This window comes from Periplaneta americana, chromosome 16, assembly GCF_040183065.1.
Source record: "Periplaneta americana isolate PAMFEO1 chromosome 16, P.americana_PAMFEO1_priV1, whole genome shotgun sequence".
In the NCBI taxonomy this organism is placed as follows: domain Eukaryota; kingdom Metazoa; phylum Arthropoda; class Insecta; order Blattodea; family Blattidae; genus Periplaneta; species Periplaneta americana.
This window is the reverse complement of record NC_091132.1, coordinates 108,438,828-108,457,034: the sequence shown is the minus strand read 5'-3', so window position 1 is coordinate 108,457,034 and position 18,207 is coordinate 108,438,828. Positions and strand designations below refer to the sequence as shown.

The 18,207-nt window shown below is 35.9% G+C and overlaps 1 protein-coding gene across 2 annotated transcripts in view; it reads right to left on the bottom strand.

The window, feature by feature from the left end:
- LOC138691036 (alkaline phosphatase-like) overlaps window positions 1–18,207 on the bottom strand; it is a 94,218-nt gene that overhangs the window by 27,654 nt on the left and 48,357 nt on the right. The gene's annotated exons all lie outside the window — the stretch shown is intronic.

Here is an 18,207-nt window from a genome sequence, read left to right as displayed (position 1 = left end):
CACCATATACTGTAGTCCTAAGTCACACAGTGTTAAAAGTTGTGTAGTCAAGATGTATTAGTATCGATATTTATTAATTACAAGTAATTACAAAAATGCTACATTTTTCATGGCCTAAGTAAATGCATTGTTCGAAGTCACGTTCAGTCATCTCTTTCCCACACCAGTAGACCACTGTAGTTCTGCTATTTGCGCGGTATGTGTGGAACTAGTCTCTGAATATCATATCATTTTTCTACTTTCAACGGCAATTTTTATGCAGAACAAGTCACATAAAGTACTACAGGGAGACGAAGGAATCGCAATGGAATCAATAAAATTCCTTCCCGTGCTAAGATGTTCCCTGGATAATCTGCATTGTAGGAAAATGCACGAAGTTAGGCCTACTTACCTGTATTACAAAAACGGGGCTTTTTCATCTCTTGGGGCATTTCTTCTGAAACAGAGTTCATCTTGTAAAATTGTTGCCACCATGGTTTGGAGTCCACTACGTCTGTAGTGACTATTTCCTTCGAATTTTACAAGAATCTGTGATTAGCTGTGTGAGTTAATGTAGCCTACAGTGTAGAATCTATCGTGATGTGTTGTTTCCTATCACACGAGAGGAACAAATGTGTCCTCATGAGGAAGTAGTGTTTAATTTTTTAAAATCGATTGCTGTTAGTCTGTGCTAACAGAAGTTTTTTCACGACATGAGTTGTAAGAATATAAGTAGGGTAAACATTGGTAATTTCGTGGCAGTGGTTATTTCGTGATACTTTTTCTTTGCTCTTTTGTGAACTAACCAATGGTGTTACGAGATCCAAATTTCCGCCAAGGGATTGCATATGTTGTCGAGTTTCCAGAAACATACAGCTAAGCTTTGTGTGACTATTGTAGTTGCTTCAGTGAGCTTTTATGTTTGGAGAGAGCAAGTTTGCGTCGACTTCTCAGGCATACAAATTTTGTGGATGTTTGTAATTACATTACACGCTTATTACTAAAGATAGGGATATTATATTTGGTACGAAGATTTATTGTATCTTCATGAAATTTTAGGAAATGTTTTTGGAATTTTAGATACATCTATAGTCGCCATATAGGCTTAGCTTTACTGATAGAAATCTTAGCTGTTTGAGGCGAAATTTTGTTGAGCATTAAGTGTTACAATTTTTAAAATAGTATAAAATGTATTACAATAGGAATTTTAGAGATCTGAAGACAAGATGTGATAACAAAAAAGAAAACGGAGACGCAATGGGTTCAGTGTAGCTTCTTTTTGATTTGTTATCATGATAAGTGTCAATGATAAGTGCTAGATGACTTACTTGCAAAAATTGTGACAGAAGTTGGAACATGGCTCCACCATTTTGGACCCGAGACAGAGGCAGACAATGGAGTGGCATCGTATAAATTCACCTTCGGCAGGAAACGTTATGGCTACTGTGTTTTTCGATTCAGAAGGACTCTTGCTTGTGGACATCATGCCACACGGAACCACCATTAATTCTGACGGGTACGTTGCAACTCTCAAGAAACTTCAAGTTAGACTGAGTCGTGTTCGACGACATCGGGAGAAGCAGGATGTTCTGCTATTGCACGACAACGCACAGCCATACGAGTATGTCAGTCACAAGACCACAGACCAGATCAGAAAATTCGGATAGACAACACTGAAATATCCGCCTTACAGTCCTGAACTGGCACCATACGATTACCACCTCTTTGATAAACTGAAGGATCCCTTCGCGGAACGAGGTTAGAAGATAACTCCCTTGTGCACGCTGCTAAAGAGTGGCTCAGACGTGTTGGTCCAGACTTTTACCGTGCTGTTCTACAGGCCCTCGTTCCTAGGTTACGTAAGGCAGTTGAAAGGGACGGGGATTAAGTGGAAAAGTCACATTTTGTTCCTTAAGGATGCATCTACATTCTGTGAAAATAAAAAAGCTGTAGGATAAAAATATAATTTTTAAACAAACGTTATGCATTACTTTTGGAGTTACCCTAGTAATATAGGCTATAGTAAAGTCCGTAATAAAAGTGTTCACCCTTTCAGGGCAAAGAAGATCCCTTTCCAATTTCAATTTTTACTTTGATTTCATTCTTATTATGTGTTGATATGTATTTCTATGTTTCCTTACTATGAATATTAGACGGAATTACTATGTTTGAAGTCTTGTAGCAATAAATGAGAATTTCATTTGATTTTAATGAATTTTTCCAGAATTCTTCTACCTCTCACGAAATTATCAATGCAATATCACGAAATTACCAAGGTTATCACGAAATAACCAACCTTTCAGCTTAAGTTGTAAAAGTGGTTTTTGGCACATATTCAAGAACGTATCCAATCTTTTATGTCTCCAGATTTGTACAGCAAGTTATCGTCTTTTAGATGAAAAAATCGGAATAAGGATATATTTACACATTTGCATTTTAAATTAGTTTTCATGAAATTATCACGAAATTACCAATGTTTGCCCTACAGTTCAGTAAAGTGCAGATAGAGAATTTGATTGCATTAAAGGCCCTTCTAGTGCCTGACAGATGTGTCCGCGTTTCAAAAAGATTGTAAAACCTTCGAACTTGGTGGGCAGGACATTTGGAGTCGAAAGGAATGCATTTTATCAAACATGAAAAGACCTTTAATTTCAAGAACTTGCCCATCTACAATGGTTGCTCTGAAAGGAGGCTTCGGCGGCATGCATTCCCTACTCTACCATCCCACGAAACTGTTCACAATCTTTTAACAATACATATTCTGTATAAGCCATTATTTCTAGATTGCAGCTCTGGTTAATATTAAGTATCTTTACGAGTCAATTTGTCCGGAGAAATAAATTATGCGAAGTAATATAATCTATACTAATAAATCTGAAACCGAAATTTTTCTGGTAATTTTCGCTTTTCCAAAAATAATTGGTGTTAACATGTATAATTAATCATCCGGAGACCGAAAATCGCATTTTTGAAATGTATGTATGTATGTATGTATGTATGTATGTATGTATGTATGTATGTATGTATGTATGTATGTATGTATGTATGTATGTATGTATGTATGTATGTATGTATGTATGTATGTATGTATGTATGTATGTATGTATGTATGTATGTATGTATGTATGTATGTATGTATGTATGTATGTATGTATGTATGTATGTATGTATGTATGTATGTATGTATGTATGTATGTATGTATGATTTTTGTTGAATTGTTGGTCATTAGAGAAGAGAGGGTTTCCTCTATAAATGGGGTATGAACCGTAAGTATGTATGTATGTATGTATGTATGTATGTATGTATGTATGTATGTATGTATGTATGTATGTATGTATGTATGTATGTATGTATGTATGTATGTATGTATGTATGTATGTATGTATGTATGTACGTACGTACAGTTACCCTGAAAAAGAATGAGACGATTCTTGGTCGTCGGAAGTTAAAGTTCTACAGCGCGGTTCACTCCATATCGACGTAGCGATACATACCATGACAAATATACAAGAATTGTTACAAGGACCACAACAAGGACAAGGACCAGAATAAGGATCACGAAGAAGACTGCCATTTAAGGACAGGATTTCACAACATAGCTCGAGTCACAAAATATCGTTGCTTCACTGTACCGAATGGCAAATGCCTGCTAAGGGATCTACATTCTGGACTGCTGCTGTCACTGTCTTGTCTCGGTAGCTCATATAGTAGCGTGTCGGTTCCACTGTATAATCGAAATGTCTCGTGTTCGATCCCGGGTAAAACTTTCTTTTATTGAGGTGTAATTAATTTGTTCAGAGTTCCTCGACTGTCTTATTTGTCGAAAAATATGGAATAATTTATGCCCAATTTCTGGGTCTTACAAGTGGGCTGAACCTCATCAAAAAAAATAGATCTTACTTGGAAGTTAAAAGTATTCTTCCTCAAACAAAAATCGTAAGAAACAAAAAGAGACCTGTTAACTTAAAATCTTGTCCACATGCCATCAGCTTCTATTACAGCTCTAAGTCGATCCGGCATGGATGTCACGAGATTGTGGAATAAGTTCTGATCCCCGGCGAGATCTTCCCAGGTGTCAACAACTTGATCCCACAATACGTCTCGATTTCGAGGGCGTCGGTGTGCATAGGTGGCTATCCTTCTCTTTTTCAATTCCGCCCATAAATTTTCGATGACATTCAAATCAGGTGACTTCGGAGGCCAATTAATGATTTCGATCTCGGGTCTCCTTTGAAACCATCTTTGAGTTCTTGCAGCATAGTGCACGGGATAGTTATCCTGCTGGAACAGCAATGTTCCTTCGGGAAAACGTTCTCGGGCGGAGGGAAGGAATATATTTTCCAGAATGTGCTCGTAAGTTTCCGCATTAAACCGGCCATCGATGCGTTCTATAACGCCAGGTCCATCGTAAGACATCCACCCCCAACACGATATGCTAAAGCGCCCCGATCTTTAACGTCGGTGCACATAGCGCTGGTCATGTCGGAGACCATCCTCACGTTAGACACGGACAGGATCTTCGTAATCACTCGAGATGGTTGTTTCGTCGGAGAAAATTACATTTCTCCAATCGAAATCCACTCGATTGGTAGCGAAGGCAAGACGGTCGACAGCGTGTGCTTCCCCCATATTTCCATTTGCGCAGCCCTCCGGCTCCTAATACCGCGGTTCCTCAACCTGCTGATCACAGTCTGTGAAGAGCCGGGAAAGTTAGATGCTGCTCTTATTTCGTTAGCAGTCAGAAAGGGGTCCTGTCGAACTGTCTCGAATAAGAGAGCATCCTCTTCCAATGAAGAAATCCGCGGACGCCCAGGAATAGGGCGATTTTCGACCTCCCTAAATTTTGGTAACGATGAATCCACCTCGCGGCTATACTTCCAGGAACACCGACCAAACGGCCAGCATATCTAGCCCCATATCCAGCCTCAACTAGAGCTATAACTCGCTGTCTCATGTCACGTCGGTTCGCCATTACGATGAGAAATGAGGGATGACGATAATACTTCAGTGTAGACAATGACTAACGTGATATAGAATTATTGAAATAAGAGACATCTTGCATAGTAAGAGTTAATAAATCAACCCTAAATTAAATATCTAAATAACAGGCTATAACAGAAAGTTCAATTGTTGCGAAACTAATCAAATTAAATCTAATTACATTAAGTAAACAAACCCCAAGGTATGACACCACATTGCTACAGCTAAATTGTAGGTTATTAACATAAGCATTGAATAGGTCCGTGGTTGTGCGTTGGACGACAAAACCATCATCAAAAGTTCGAATCTTGCCGAGGGATGTAACTTCTTGCTTTTTATAATGTAAATCAGACTTATAACTACAATCATTCATATTTATTACATCATTTATTAATATTTATAGCCAACATTGAATTTGTAAAGAAAAGACTTTAGAAATCTCATATGGAATTTGTGAGCTGTAGTGACATAAACATAGATTATCTCTCGGAACTTTTCCGTAAAAGTAAATTGAAACTGGAAACCTTAGTCGCAGAGCCATTTTCCCACAGCATACAAGCTGAAGTAGCACAGCCATTGATAAATGTTTTGTACACAGAATTAGACTGAATTCCTATTCGACAGAACCTATAATCAATGGCTTGTCTGAACATGATAAACAAATCCTAAGTGTTTCCAATGTCACTGAACAATTTCAAAATATTAATTTAAAAACTAAAAAAGGGTCGTAAATGCTGTATCTAGTGATTATTTACATTTATGCCTACAAAATGAATCTTGGAAAAACATATATGATACTGGTACTGCTGATATTAAGAGTAAATGTACTGAATGTTTCACTTAATTTCATAATCACTTCAGTGGATGTTCTCCACTCAATTTTGTGAAAAAAAATTCAAAAGTAAAAACATGTAGATAACGCAGGGACTTCAAAATCTCAGTCGACCTGGTTGGCAAGTTGGTATAGCGCTGGCCTTCTATGCCCAAGGTTGCGGGTTCGATGCCGGGCCAGGTCGATGGCATTTAAGTGTGCTTAAATGCGACAGGCTCATGTCAGTAGATTTACTGGCATGTAAAAGAACTCCTGCGGTACAAAATTCCGGCACATCCGGCGACGCTGATATAACCTCTGCAGTTGCGAGCGTCGTTAAATAAAACAACATCAAAATCTCATGTATTAAAAAGAAGAATCTATATGTAATGAGAGTCCACACCTGTGGAGTAACGGCTAGTGCGTCTGGCCGCGAAACCAGGTGGCCCGGGTTCGATTCCCGGTTGGGGCAAGTTATCTGGTTGAGGTTTTTTCCGGGGGTTTTCCTCAACCCAATATGAGCAAATGCTGGCATTATCACCTTCATCTCATTCAGACGCTAAATAACCTGAGCTGTTGATAAAGCGTCGTAAAATAACCTACTATATGTAATGAGTTGCAATGTAATGATCCTCATCTTCTTAAATACTGCAAGAAGTACAGTGTAATTTATAAAAAATTATGAAAGAGGGAAATAGAATATATTTGAATAGAAAAGTACAAAATTCAGATAATGCAGTTAAACGTTTTCGGAATATTATTAAATTTAAACTTGTAAATATCCTAAGAAAGAAAATATTTTTTCATTAAAACCAATGATTATAAAGTAGAGGATCGCAAATCTATTGCAAATTCTTTTAACGTATTATAGTATATAGTACAGAAATATTATTGACAACTTAAACATTCAAGATTTTGCAAAAGATACTGCAATTGGTTACTTAACAGATGCATTTAATAATTAGTATTAATATATGTAATTAGTCAATAACTCCAACATTGCTTTTTTATTCAATCATAACATGAATAAAATTGAATGCACATTAAATTAAACACTATTGCAAACACGTAGATGAAATAGTTAAAATTAACTGAAGGGGTAAGAATGAAATAATCCAAAGCCATACTTTTAAGAAAAATTGTTTTGTGCGAGTGCATTTCTTACACATATGGGAAAACTATTAATAAAATATTGTAATAATTACTCAACAAATGACATAGCCTAAGGACTCTAAACCTTTGTAAAAGTTTGTCTATTATTATATATATTTTTTAATTTCATTTTGTTAGTTTTTAATATATATATATATGCATTTACATTGTATATGTGTGTATATAAATGCATTCATTAGATTAACGTTTATAATATTATAACTTGTAATTTTGTATTGTTTGCGATCATTAACACTTAATCTCAGGACTTTGTAAAACTCTATTTCAACGTTATTTAGACAAAAAAAAAATCGTTTTGTAGACTAAGAATCGAACTCGCACTCTTCTACACAACACGCAGAAGTCTTACTGTCTGAGTTATTGAAACGACATGTAAGCTTTCCTTTCTGTGCGGAGTGTCGATCTTGTCATGAAGGTCCATTGTCGATTTAACTACACGATTTATGTATATATTTATCTTTTATTTACGTAATATTATCATATTTTTTGCAGTTTTTGAAGTGAATTTCGGAACGATGCTAGTAACAAACCAAATAGCCTGAATTTAAGTAACTCAATATTCGTTATCTTGTGTATCAGTGCTCTGGTCTCCGATCATGCTCAGTGTCGTACATCTGAGACTTAGGAATATTCAATCGTCTCATCCTTTTCCAGGGAAACTGTACGTATGTATTTATGTATGTATGTACGTACGTATGCATTTATGTATGTGTATTTATGTATGTATGTATGTATGTATGTATGTATGTATGTATGTATGTATGTATGTATGTATGTATGTATGCATGCATGCATGTATGTATGTATGTATGTATGTATGTATGTATGTATGTATGTATGTATGTATGTATGTATGTACGTACGTACGTGTGTATTTATGTATGCACATATGTATGTACGTACGTACGTGTGTATTTATGTATGCACATATGTATGTACGTACGTATGTATTTATGTATGTGTATGTATGTAGGCCTATGTCTGTCTGTCTGGATGTTTGTTACATTTTCACGCGATAATGGCTGAACGGTTTTCTATGACAATTGGAATATACTCGTAAATTAAGTTCGTTCTAAGATTATAGGCTATATGGCATTCAAAATACTTTATTTAAAAGGAGGGTTATAAGGAGGCCTGAATTAAATCGAAATATCTCGCTTATTATCGATTTTAATGGAAAACGTTACGTAACAAAATTTCTTTAAAAATGGTTTCCGACAAGTTTTATTCTATGGAAAATTTCGATAGGACTGATATTTAAAGAGAGACAAGAGTTTTTAGGACCACCTCTGTGGTGTAGGGTCAGCATGCTAGTCTCTTACGCAGAGGATCCGGGTTCGATTCCCGGTCGGGTTGAATTTCCTGGTTGAGGTTTTTCAGGGGTTTTCCTCAACCGTAAGGCAAATGCCAGGAAATTCGGGCCACAACATCCCTGAATATCACCGGCCTCATTCATCACCGAAATCATATTCATAACAAATCAGTAATACAGATACAATCGCCATCTAGTTCACAACAATAGAACCAGTCTCAACAATAGTACATAGGCCTTCGGATTTCAACCAAAGATTAACTCGCGATATGACCAAAGATGTTAAAGCGAGTATAAATAACAGCGAAGAAGAAAAAAAAAAGAGTTTAAAATGACAATGCGTTTTATTATCGTCACCTAATGGGCTGTAATGAAATGAAAACAAATGACTTCGTCTATAAGGGGCCTTGCACAACAACAAACGGAACCTATTCATTTAACACTATTTTATACGAATATAATTAATACACGATGGGAATATATAAAATATGTTTATCAATATTAATATACAGAGAATGTTTCTGTGTTTGTGTGAAGTAATCTCAGAAACTACTTAACCGGTTTGTGTATTTCATGATTGGAATGTGTAGTTTTTCTAGATGGACATAATGATATAAGTTAATGTTATTACAGTAACTTCTGAGTGAATCGAGGACAGCTAAGATTAAAGTAGATTCTTATGTACAGAAAACTTGATAGGCTATTCTGTATATTCGTTTCTTGTATTTCTTAAAATTATATTTATGTAGCACATTCATTTTCATCTCTGGGAATGAACGAACAACGAGGGTGTATTGATTTAGTATGCAGTAATAGAACGTTAGCTTAGCATTCCATTATTTTATAATCCAAATTTTAACTATGCTCATTTGAATTGTGTTAAAATAGATAAAATGAATAAACTATGCAATAATGCAATGCACAACAATGGGGATATTAGCCAAGTAGATAATACAATATAATATAATATAATATAATATAATATAATATAATATAATATAATATAATATAATATAATATAATATAATATAATATAATATAATATAATATAATATAATATAATATAATATGATATAATATAATATAATATGATATGATATGATATGATATAATATAATATAATTTTCCAAAAATAATTGGTCTTAACATGTATAATTAACCATCCTGAAACCGAAAGTCGCTTTTTTGAAATTTTTGTATGTCTGTCTGTCTGTCTGTCTGTCTATCTGTCTGGATGTTTGTTACCTTTTCACGCGATAATGGCTGAACCGATTTATATGAAAATTGGAATATAAATTAAGTTCGTTGTAACTTAGATTTTAGGCTATATGGCATTCAAAATACGTTATTTAAAAGGGGGGTTATAAGGGAGCTTTAATTAAATAATTCGAAATATCTCCCTTATTATTAATTATCATGAAAAATGTTACATAACAAAAGTTTCCTTAAAAATAATTTCCGATAAGTTTTATTCTATACAAAATTGTGACAGGACTGATATTTAATGAGATAAATGAGTTTTAAAATTACAATAGCAACGCCATCTAAGGCGCTGTACTGAAATAAAAACAAATGACTTCGTCTATAAGGTGCCTTGGACAACAACAATCCAAAGCTATTAAACATGGCCTACAGAGAATGTTTCTGTGTTTGTATGAAGTAATATCGGAAGCTAATTAATTGTTTAATTATTATTATTTCACCATTGGAAACTGTAGTTTCTCTAGATGGACATAATTCTACAATGTTATTACAATAACTTCTGAAACATATAGCAAGTAATATAAAATATACAATTGAAACTAAATAATATGCCAATCTTCATTAAACTATGGTTGCATGTAATAACAATTAAGAAACATGTTAAAGGAATTGTCATTGCACCAAATGATTGCTCTCTGGACCAAAATGATCGCATTTTAATTATTTAAATACAATTTAAATTAAGTAACATATTAAACGATTTATCCTTCTATCAAACACGAATGTTCCTCTGGATCAAACGTCCTATTTTAATTTTGTAATTACTTTATGTTTATTTCTAAGAGGTGCAGCGGAGCGCACGGGTATGGCTAGTAATATAATATAGAGGAGACGACCTCCAAATACGGAAGGTAGCTGCGAATATATTGAATAAGCAGTCGTGGACAGTAGATAAGGGGTGGTCCTCCAATTTGCGAATTGGGCGAAGGGCTAACAACCCATCACCGTAAAAAAAACAGTTTGTTGCGAATCTATACAATAAGCCTCGGAATGGGACTGATTCTCTCGGACGACCACAGCAAAGGAATAAGGTTATGAGATTTAGTACGTGAAATGTAACTAGTCTTTGTAGAGCAGGAGGGGTAACATTAGTAGCAAAAGAACTAGCTAGATATAGAATAGACTTCGTGGGAGTACAAGAGGTTAGGTTAGATGGGAATGGTGTATCACAAATAGGAGATTACTTGTTATGTAATGGAGAAGGAAACAAAAATCACCAATTAGGAACAGGATTTTTTGTTCATAAAAAAAATAAAATCAGCAGTAAAAAAGGTCGAATTTATCAGTGACAGGTTATCATATTTAGCATTTAAGGGTAGATGGTGCGATATCGTAGTTATAAATGCTCACGCCCCTACAGAAGAGAAAGACGACCATATAAAGGATAGCTTCTGTGCGGAATTGGAACATACTTTACATCAGGTATCTAGATATCACATGGAAATTTTTATTTTGGAGGATTTCTACGCTAAAATAGGACGGGAGGATATTTTTAAACCAATTATTGGAAAAGAGAGACTACATATAACTAGTAATGATAATGGAGTTAGGTTAGTCAACTTTGCGACATCAAAAAATATAATTGTCAAAAGTACAACATTCCCCCATAAGGATATACTTGGACTTCTCCAGATGGATTGACAAACAACCAAATAGATCACATCTTGATAGATAAACGGAGACATACTAGTATAGTAGATATTCGAACTTTCAGAGGGGCAGACTGTAATTTTGACCATTATTTGGTAATTGGAAAATTAAGAGAAAGACTATCACTAGCCAAGCGAGTAGAGCAACAAGTTAATATTAGTAAATTCAATATTCTGAAATTAAAGGACGAGGAAACTAAGCAACATTATGAGGTCGAAATTTCAAATAGGTTTGCCACTTTAGGAAGTTCCGACGAGTAGTAGTAGTAGGGTTTAAGAAGGGCGCGTAGTTCCGACGAAGTTGAGACAGAGTTAGATGTTAATAGCATGAGGGAAGATATCAGAGATAGTATCAAAATTGCAGCTGAGCAGAGCATATATTATGAAACTAAGAAAAAGAAACAGTGGTTTGGTGAAGATTGTTGCATGGTAGTAGAAAGAAGGAAACGAGCAAAATTGAAATTCTTACAGGATCAAGTTGAGGAAAATAGAGATAATTATTTCAATGAAAGATGGGAAGCAAGTCTTACACTTAGGAATAGAAAGAAAGGTTACTTGAAGGAAAAACTGAATGAGGTAGAAACAAATAGTTAGAATAAAAACATTTGAGATTTATATAAAGGTATAAAGGAATTTAAGAACGAATATCAGGCAAGGGTAAACGTGATCAAGAATGAGAATGGTGACTTGCTTGCAGACTCTCATTCAAACCTGGACAGATGGAAAAACTATTTTTGACAACTACGAAAAGTACAGAGGCCAGATAGAAATGATCGGGACGAAATTGAAACACAAACTACTGTGCCATTTATATACCCGAACCCATACTTTCAGACGTCGACATTGCTATGGAAAATCTGAAAAAGTACAAGTCTCCAGATATCGATCATATTCCAGCAGAATTAATAGAAGAGGGTGAAAGCGCATTATGTAGTGAAATTTATAAACTTGTAGGCCTACTTGCTATTTGAGAAAAGGAAATTGTACCAGAACAATGGAAGGAGTCCATAATTATACCTATTTTTAAGAAGGGGGACAAGACTAACTATAGTAACTTGGAGGAATATCACGTTTGTTGACGTCGTACAAAATTTTGTCCAATATTCCTTTGAGAAGATTAAATCCATATGTAGATGAAATTATTGGGGCTCGTCAATGCGGTTTTAGGCGTAATAGATCGAGTACTGTTCAGATTTTTTGTATTCGAAAGATATCGGAGAAAAAAAATGGAAGTATTAGGGTACAGTACATCAGGTGTTCATAGATTTCAAAAAGGCATATGACTCGGTTAAGAGAGAAGTTTTATATAATATTCTAATTGAATTTGGTATTCCCAAGAAACTAGTTCGATTAATTAAAATGTGTCTCAGTGAAACGTACAGCAGAGTCCGTATAGGCCAATTTCTATCTGATGCTTTTCCAATTTACTGCGGGCTAAATCAAGGAGATGCACTATCACCTTTACTTTTTAACTTCTCTCTAGAATATGCCATTAGGAAAGTCCAGGATAACAGAGAGGGTTTGGAATTGAACGGGTTACATCAGCTTCTTGTCTATGCGGATGACGTGAATATGTTAGGAGAAAATTCACAAACGATTAGGGAAAACACGGGAATTTTACTTGAAGCAAGTAAAGCGACAGGTTTGGAAGTAAATTCCGAAAAGTCAAAGTATATGATTATGACTCGTGACCAAAATATTGTACGAAATGGAAACATAAAAATTGGAATTTATCCTTTGAAGAGGTTGAAAATTTTAAAAATATCTTGAAGCAACAGTAACAAATATAAATGACACTCGGGAGGAAATTAAACACAGAATAAATATGGGAAATGCCTGTTATTATTCGGTTGAGAAGCTCTCGTCATCTAGTCCGATGTCAAAAAATGTGAAAGTTAGAATTTATAAAACAGTTATATTACTGGTTGTTTTATATGGTTGTGAAACTTGGACTCTGACTTTGAGAGAGGACAGAGATTTAGGGTGTTTCAGAATAAGGTTCTTAGGAAAATATTTGGAGCTAAGAGGGATGAAGTTACAGGAGAATGGAGAAAGTCACACAACGCAGAACTGCACGTGTTGTTTTCTTCACCTGACATTAAATCCAGACGTTTGAGATGGACAGGGCATGTAGCACTTATGGGCGAATACAGAAATGCATATAGAGTATTAGTTGGGAGACCGGAGGGAAATAGATCTTTCTGGAGGTCGAGACGTAGAAAATGTTAATAAAATGTTATGTTTTATTTAACGACGCTCGCAACTGCAGAGGTTATATCAGCGTCGCCGGATGTGCCGGAATTTTCTCTCGAAGGAGTTCTTTTACATGCCAGTAAATCTACTGACATGAGCCTGTCGCATTTAAGCACACTTAAATGTCATCGACCTGGCCCGGGATCGAACCTGCAACCTTGGGCATAGAAGGCCAGCGCTATACCAACTCGCCAACCAGGTCGACAAGGGAGACGTAGATGGGAGGATAATATTAAAATGGATTTGAGGAAGGTGGGATATGAAAATAGAGACTGAATTAATCTTGCACAGAGTAGGGACCGATGGCGGGCTTATGTGAGGGCGGCAATGAACCTGCGGGTTCCCTAAAAGCCATTTGTAAGTAAGTAACTGCTAAATGTTGTGAAAATGAAGTGTATACCTTCCCTTAAGTCGTAGAATTTATAAATGAGGTGAATTGTCTTAGCATTGGTATTACAGAGAATTCCTTGCTCCGTAATCCATGAAACTGAAGTTACACTGAGAACGTAGTGTCTTTTTCGTAGTATGTAGGCCTATATTTTTTTCCTAAATGTCATTTTTATAGTGAAATATCTGAATATTTATACCCTGTTATCAAATGATATTATGTATAATGCGAAGGTTTCATAGCACTCTCTGTACGCCATAACCGTATTGTAAAACTGATATTATTTTTAAATACCGTTTTCATGAATATAGAAATAATATCAAACAAGTAATAACATAGACCTGCATATAGTCATTTTATGTAAGTGTTGTAATAAATTTATTATATAGATTTACTCTAACCGTACAATTTATTAATGAAGTCAAATGTCTTGTGAAGTAAAGCCCATGTCTGCAAAACCATCACAAAAACTAGAAATGCGCAAAGAAACTACGTACAGTCGCAAAAGGCTTATTAACTCCAGAAGAGGACACAGCATGCAGATAGTGATCAAGCAGTGAGTCTTGTTCTTGTGTATGCTGCTTTGATTTTAATGTTACTTGTTTCTTCAACGAATGAAGGAAATGATCACATTTAAAAATAAAAATGTTAAATATCGGAAACAGCAATCGTTGAAGTGTTGTAACATGCAGTACCAGTAAATATTTTATGCTCGACCATGCCGAAATGTAGTAATTATACACCTGGTAGCAGCCTTTTAATGGACCTCATTAAAGTACACCTATTCATTAAAGTTCAGGTGTTCCACCAATCAGAGAACACCAATGTAGCAATACGAAAGCGCAAGTATCGATTATTCTCGGATATGCAATCGAAAGATAACTAGCGAAACGTCACGGAGGTTGGAAATCCAATACTGTCGTAGAAGGTTATGTTCTGTTACTATAATAATTAGCGTTAATTGTAAATAATATTCAAATAAATTAAATTTGTCATCTCGTTTTTCAATGTCTAAATCAATTTCAAGGTTATATCAAGATTAATATTTATTTTACTCTCTAGATTATATCAAGGTCAATGACATTTGTTTCTCGGAAAAAAATCAATACTTTCGCATCTGCGCACATCTCACAATTTACGAGATATTGCACAAGATCAGTTTCGCTCCCCAGTCAGATAAGAATAACATGAATACTTATGAATAATTTCAAATTAGAAATATGGTCGAGCATAAAAAGTCGTATGAAACTTGACTATAATGGTAATTAAGATGCTCGTATGAAAATTATGAAACTCGGTTGCGCTCGTTTCATAAACATACTCGCGTCTTAATTACTACCATTATAGGCTCGTTGCATAATGTACTATTTTGTACAGGATCAGTGATTTTTCTGACTAAATTCTGCACCGTTATATCGACACTTTACCTCTGCCTGGGTTCTAGCTTATTATCAGCCAATATATCTCGCTAGACTATATTTGTCAGGGGAACAACATTTATTTGTATACTGTAGCCTACATCCATCTGGAGTCTGATTAGTGAACTATGTCACTAGTCAGCGATGTATGCAATGCAGAGCCACCCTAACCCATTATCTCCTGGCTTAGTTGCCTCATGAGTATATGCCTTATTGGTGTCACTTGTGAGGTCCTACCAGTCTTCGGACTGTAGACTAAACAAGCATGCATACATACATACATACATACATACATACATATATATAAATAGCCATATTAGCACAAACAATAGCAGGGTAAGGATAATCATTTTGTGACAAAGGTCAACTTACGCATGTAGTATTACTTATATATACTTATAGTGACACAAGGTCTAGTTCTGAATTATTCCTTACTAGAACTGATAAATTTACTTCATCTTCTTAGACTATTGATGCTAGATTTAAGTGCATTTTAAGAATGTAATCTTCATCTTACGATGTTTGGTGACGTATACACGTCCGTTGATGTTGACGTTCGGTTCCCGCTCGAGGTTGTGAAATTTTTCTTTCATACCATGGCATGATTGTGACTATAATAGTATTTAAATTCATGCATTTTAAGAATTTTAAATTTTAAATTTGATTTTAGATACTAGTCGTTGTTTCCTAACTAACCAGCTACTTATAGTTGCTTTGTTTCTTAGTTTTTATATTGGCAACATTCCCTTAGTTAACTTGAATGTTCCGACTACCCCTGATGCAAGAAATCCCTTCTCTGACTTTAGACCACACTGCCAGCTCTAGCCACCCCGTTACTTTCCCCACACCAAACAACCTCGGACCTGCTGAGACGGTCATTCACAGCTCTTCCAACCTCACTAAAAATCTCTCACGTCAATAGTCAGAGTCTCCTTTGTAATTTCCATGAATTTCATTCAATCTTCGCACCCCTTCAAATTAGTGTGATTTTAGTAGTGAATCCTGGCTGAAGCCAACCTTACCGTCGTCCCTTGTGAAGTTAGATGGCAAGGGAGGTGGAGGCGTAGCCGCTTACATTAGAAATGAACTGCGACCTAGGGTTATATGCCAGTCCGCTTCTGAATACTGTGGTCGTCCAGAATTCCTTTTTATTGAAATTCAAACTAGCGTACAGAAATGTCTTGATATGTGTTATATATAAAGCCCCTAAAATCGGTTATCTCTATGATCTTGAAAATGCTCTTATCGACATTCTACCTTCCTATGAACACGTCATTCTTATGGGTGACCTCAACACTGACCTCATTATTAATTCTACCTCTGCCACACAGCTTAAAAATATGTTCCATTCTTGTAATATGTCTGTTCTTCCCCTCCAACCTACACACCATACCAGCACATCAGATACTCTTCTAGACTTACTTGTAACATCGCAGCCACAGAGAATACTGAAACATGGACAGTTACCTGCACATGATTTAATCTTTGCTGAATACTCATTGCAGTGCCCGAAAAAAACCTCTAAAATTTTAACGTACAGAGCCCTAAAAAATATAGATGTCACAAAGCTCACAGCCGACGCCTTCAGCTTCCCTGGAGTTCTATCTGTACCTTACGCACCGTAGATGAAAAAATCGACACTTTCAATTCTTTAGTATTGCAGTTGTATGATAAACACGCACCTACAAAAACAAAGCGTCTGAAGCGCTGTCATGCACCATGGCTCACAGAATCAATTCGTGATCACATGAGTAGAAGAGATGAAGCCTTTCGTAAATTTAAACGCAATAAAACTGATGAAAACTGGCGAATATACAAGCAATTTAGAAATCAAACCACACAAATGATACTTAACTCCAAACTCCGACACACCCATAGCCTAATCGAGCCGTCCACAAATGCACGTGAACTATGGAACAACTTACGACAAATGGGAATAGGACAGAATAAAACGCCAACGGATCCCATCAACATTCCCCTAGATGTACTTAATGATCATTTTACATCTGCTTCCACTTCACATCCCAATATTGACCTCAAACAACAAGTCATCGATGAACTTTCAACCGCTCCTATCCCAGACCGCGACAAATTTTATTTCACTAATGTCACTGATCTAGACGTAAAAATAGCACTACAAAGGATTAAAACTAAAGCTCAAGGCACGGATCGCATTAATATTTTGATGTTAAATTTGATTTTAGATATAATTCTCCCTACCTTGTCTCACATTTTCAACGCCTCCTTCATCACCTCTACGTACCCACAACAATGGAAATACTTCCTCGTTCATCCACTTCCTAAAACCGCCAAACCAATGACTGCAAATGACTATAGACCAATCAGCATTCTTCCCACACTGTCGAAGGCTCTAGAACGCATTGTTTACAAACAGCTGACTGCTTACCTTGCTACACACAATCTATTGGACACCTGTCAATCAGGTTTTAGAAATCACCATAGTACGACTGCTGCTCTACTCAAGATCTCTGAAGACATTCGTGAAGCTACAGACAGACGTGAAATTACTGTATTGACACTAATTGACTTCAGCCGAGCTTTTGACACTGTCGACATTGACATATTGATTTCAAAGCTAAGACAGATGCATCTTTCTGAGAGTGCAGTCACATGGATGGACTCCTACCTTCGTGACCGCCAGCAATGTGTATATCATGATAATCGTTCTTCTTCTTGGCGGCACGTGAGAGCAGGTGTCCCTCAGGGGTCTGTACTAGGTCCTCTGTTTTTCACTCTATATATTAATGACATTTCTTCAGTTCTGGTGCACTGCCAATATCATTTGTATGCGGACGACCTTCAAGTATATATACACTCTCTGCCTGATACTGTTAATGAACGTTTGTCGAGCCTCAATGACAATCTTTTGTCAATTAATAATTGGGCAAGGAAATTTGGGCTAAATATCAAACTAGATAAAACCCAAGCCATTCTCTTGGGGCAGCAAAGGCTTTTATCC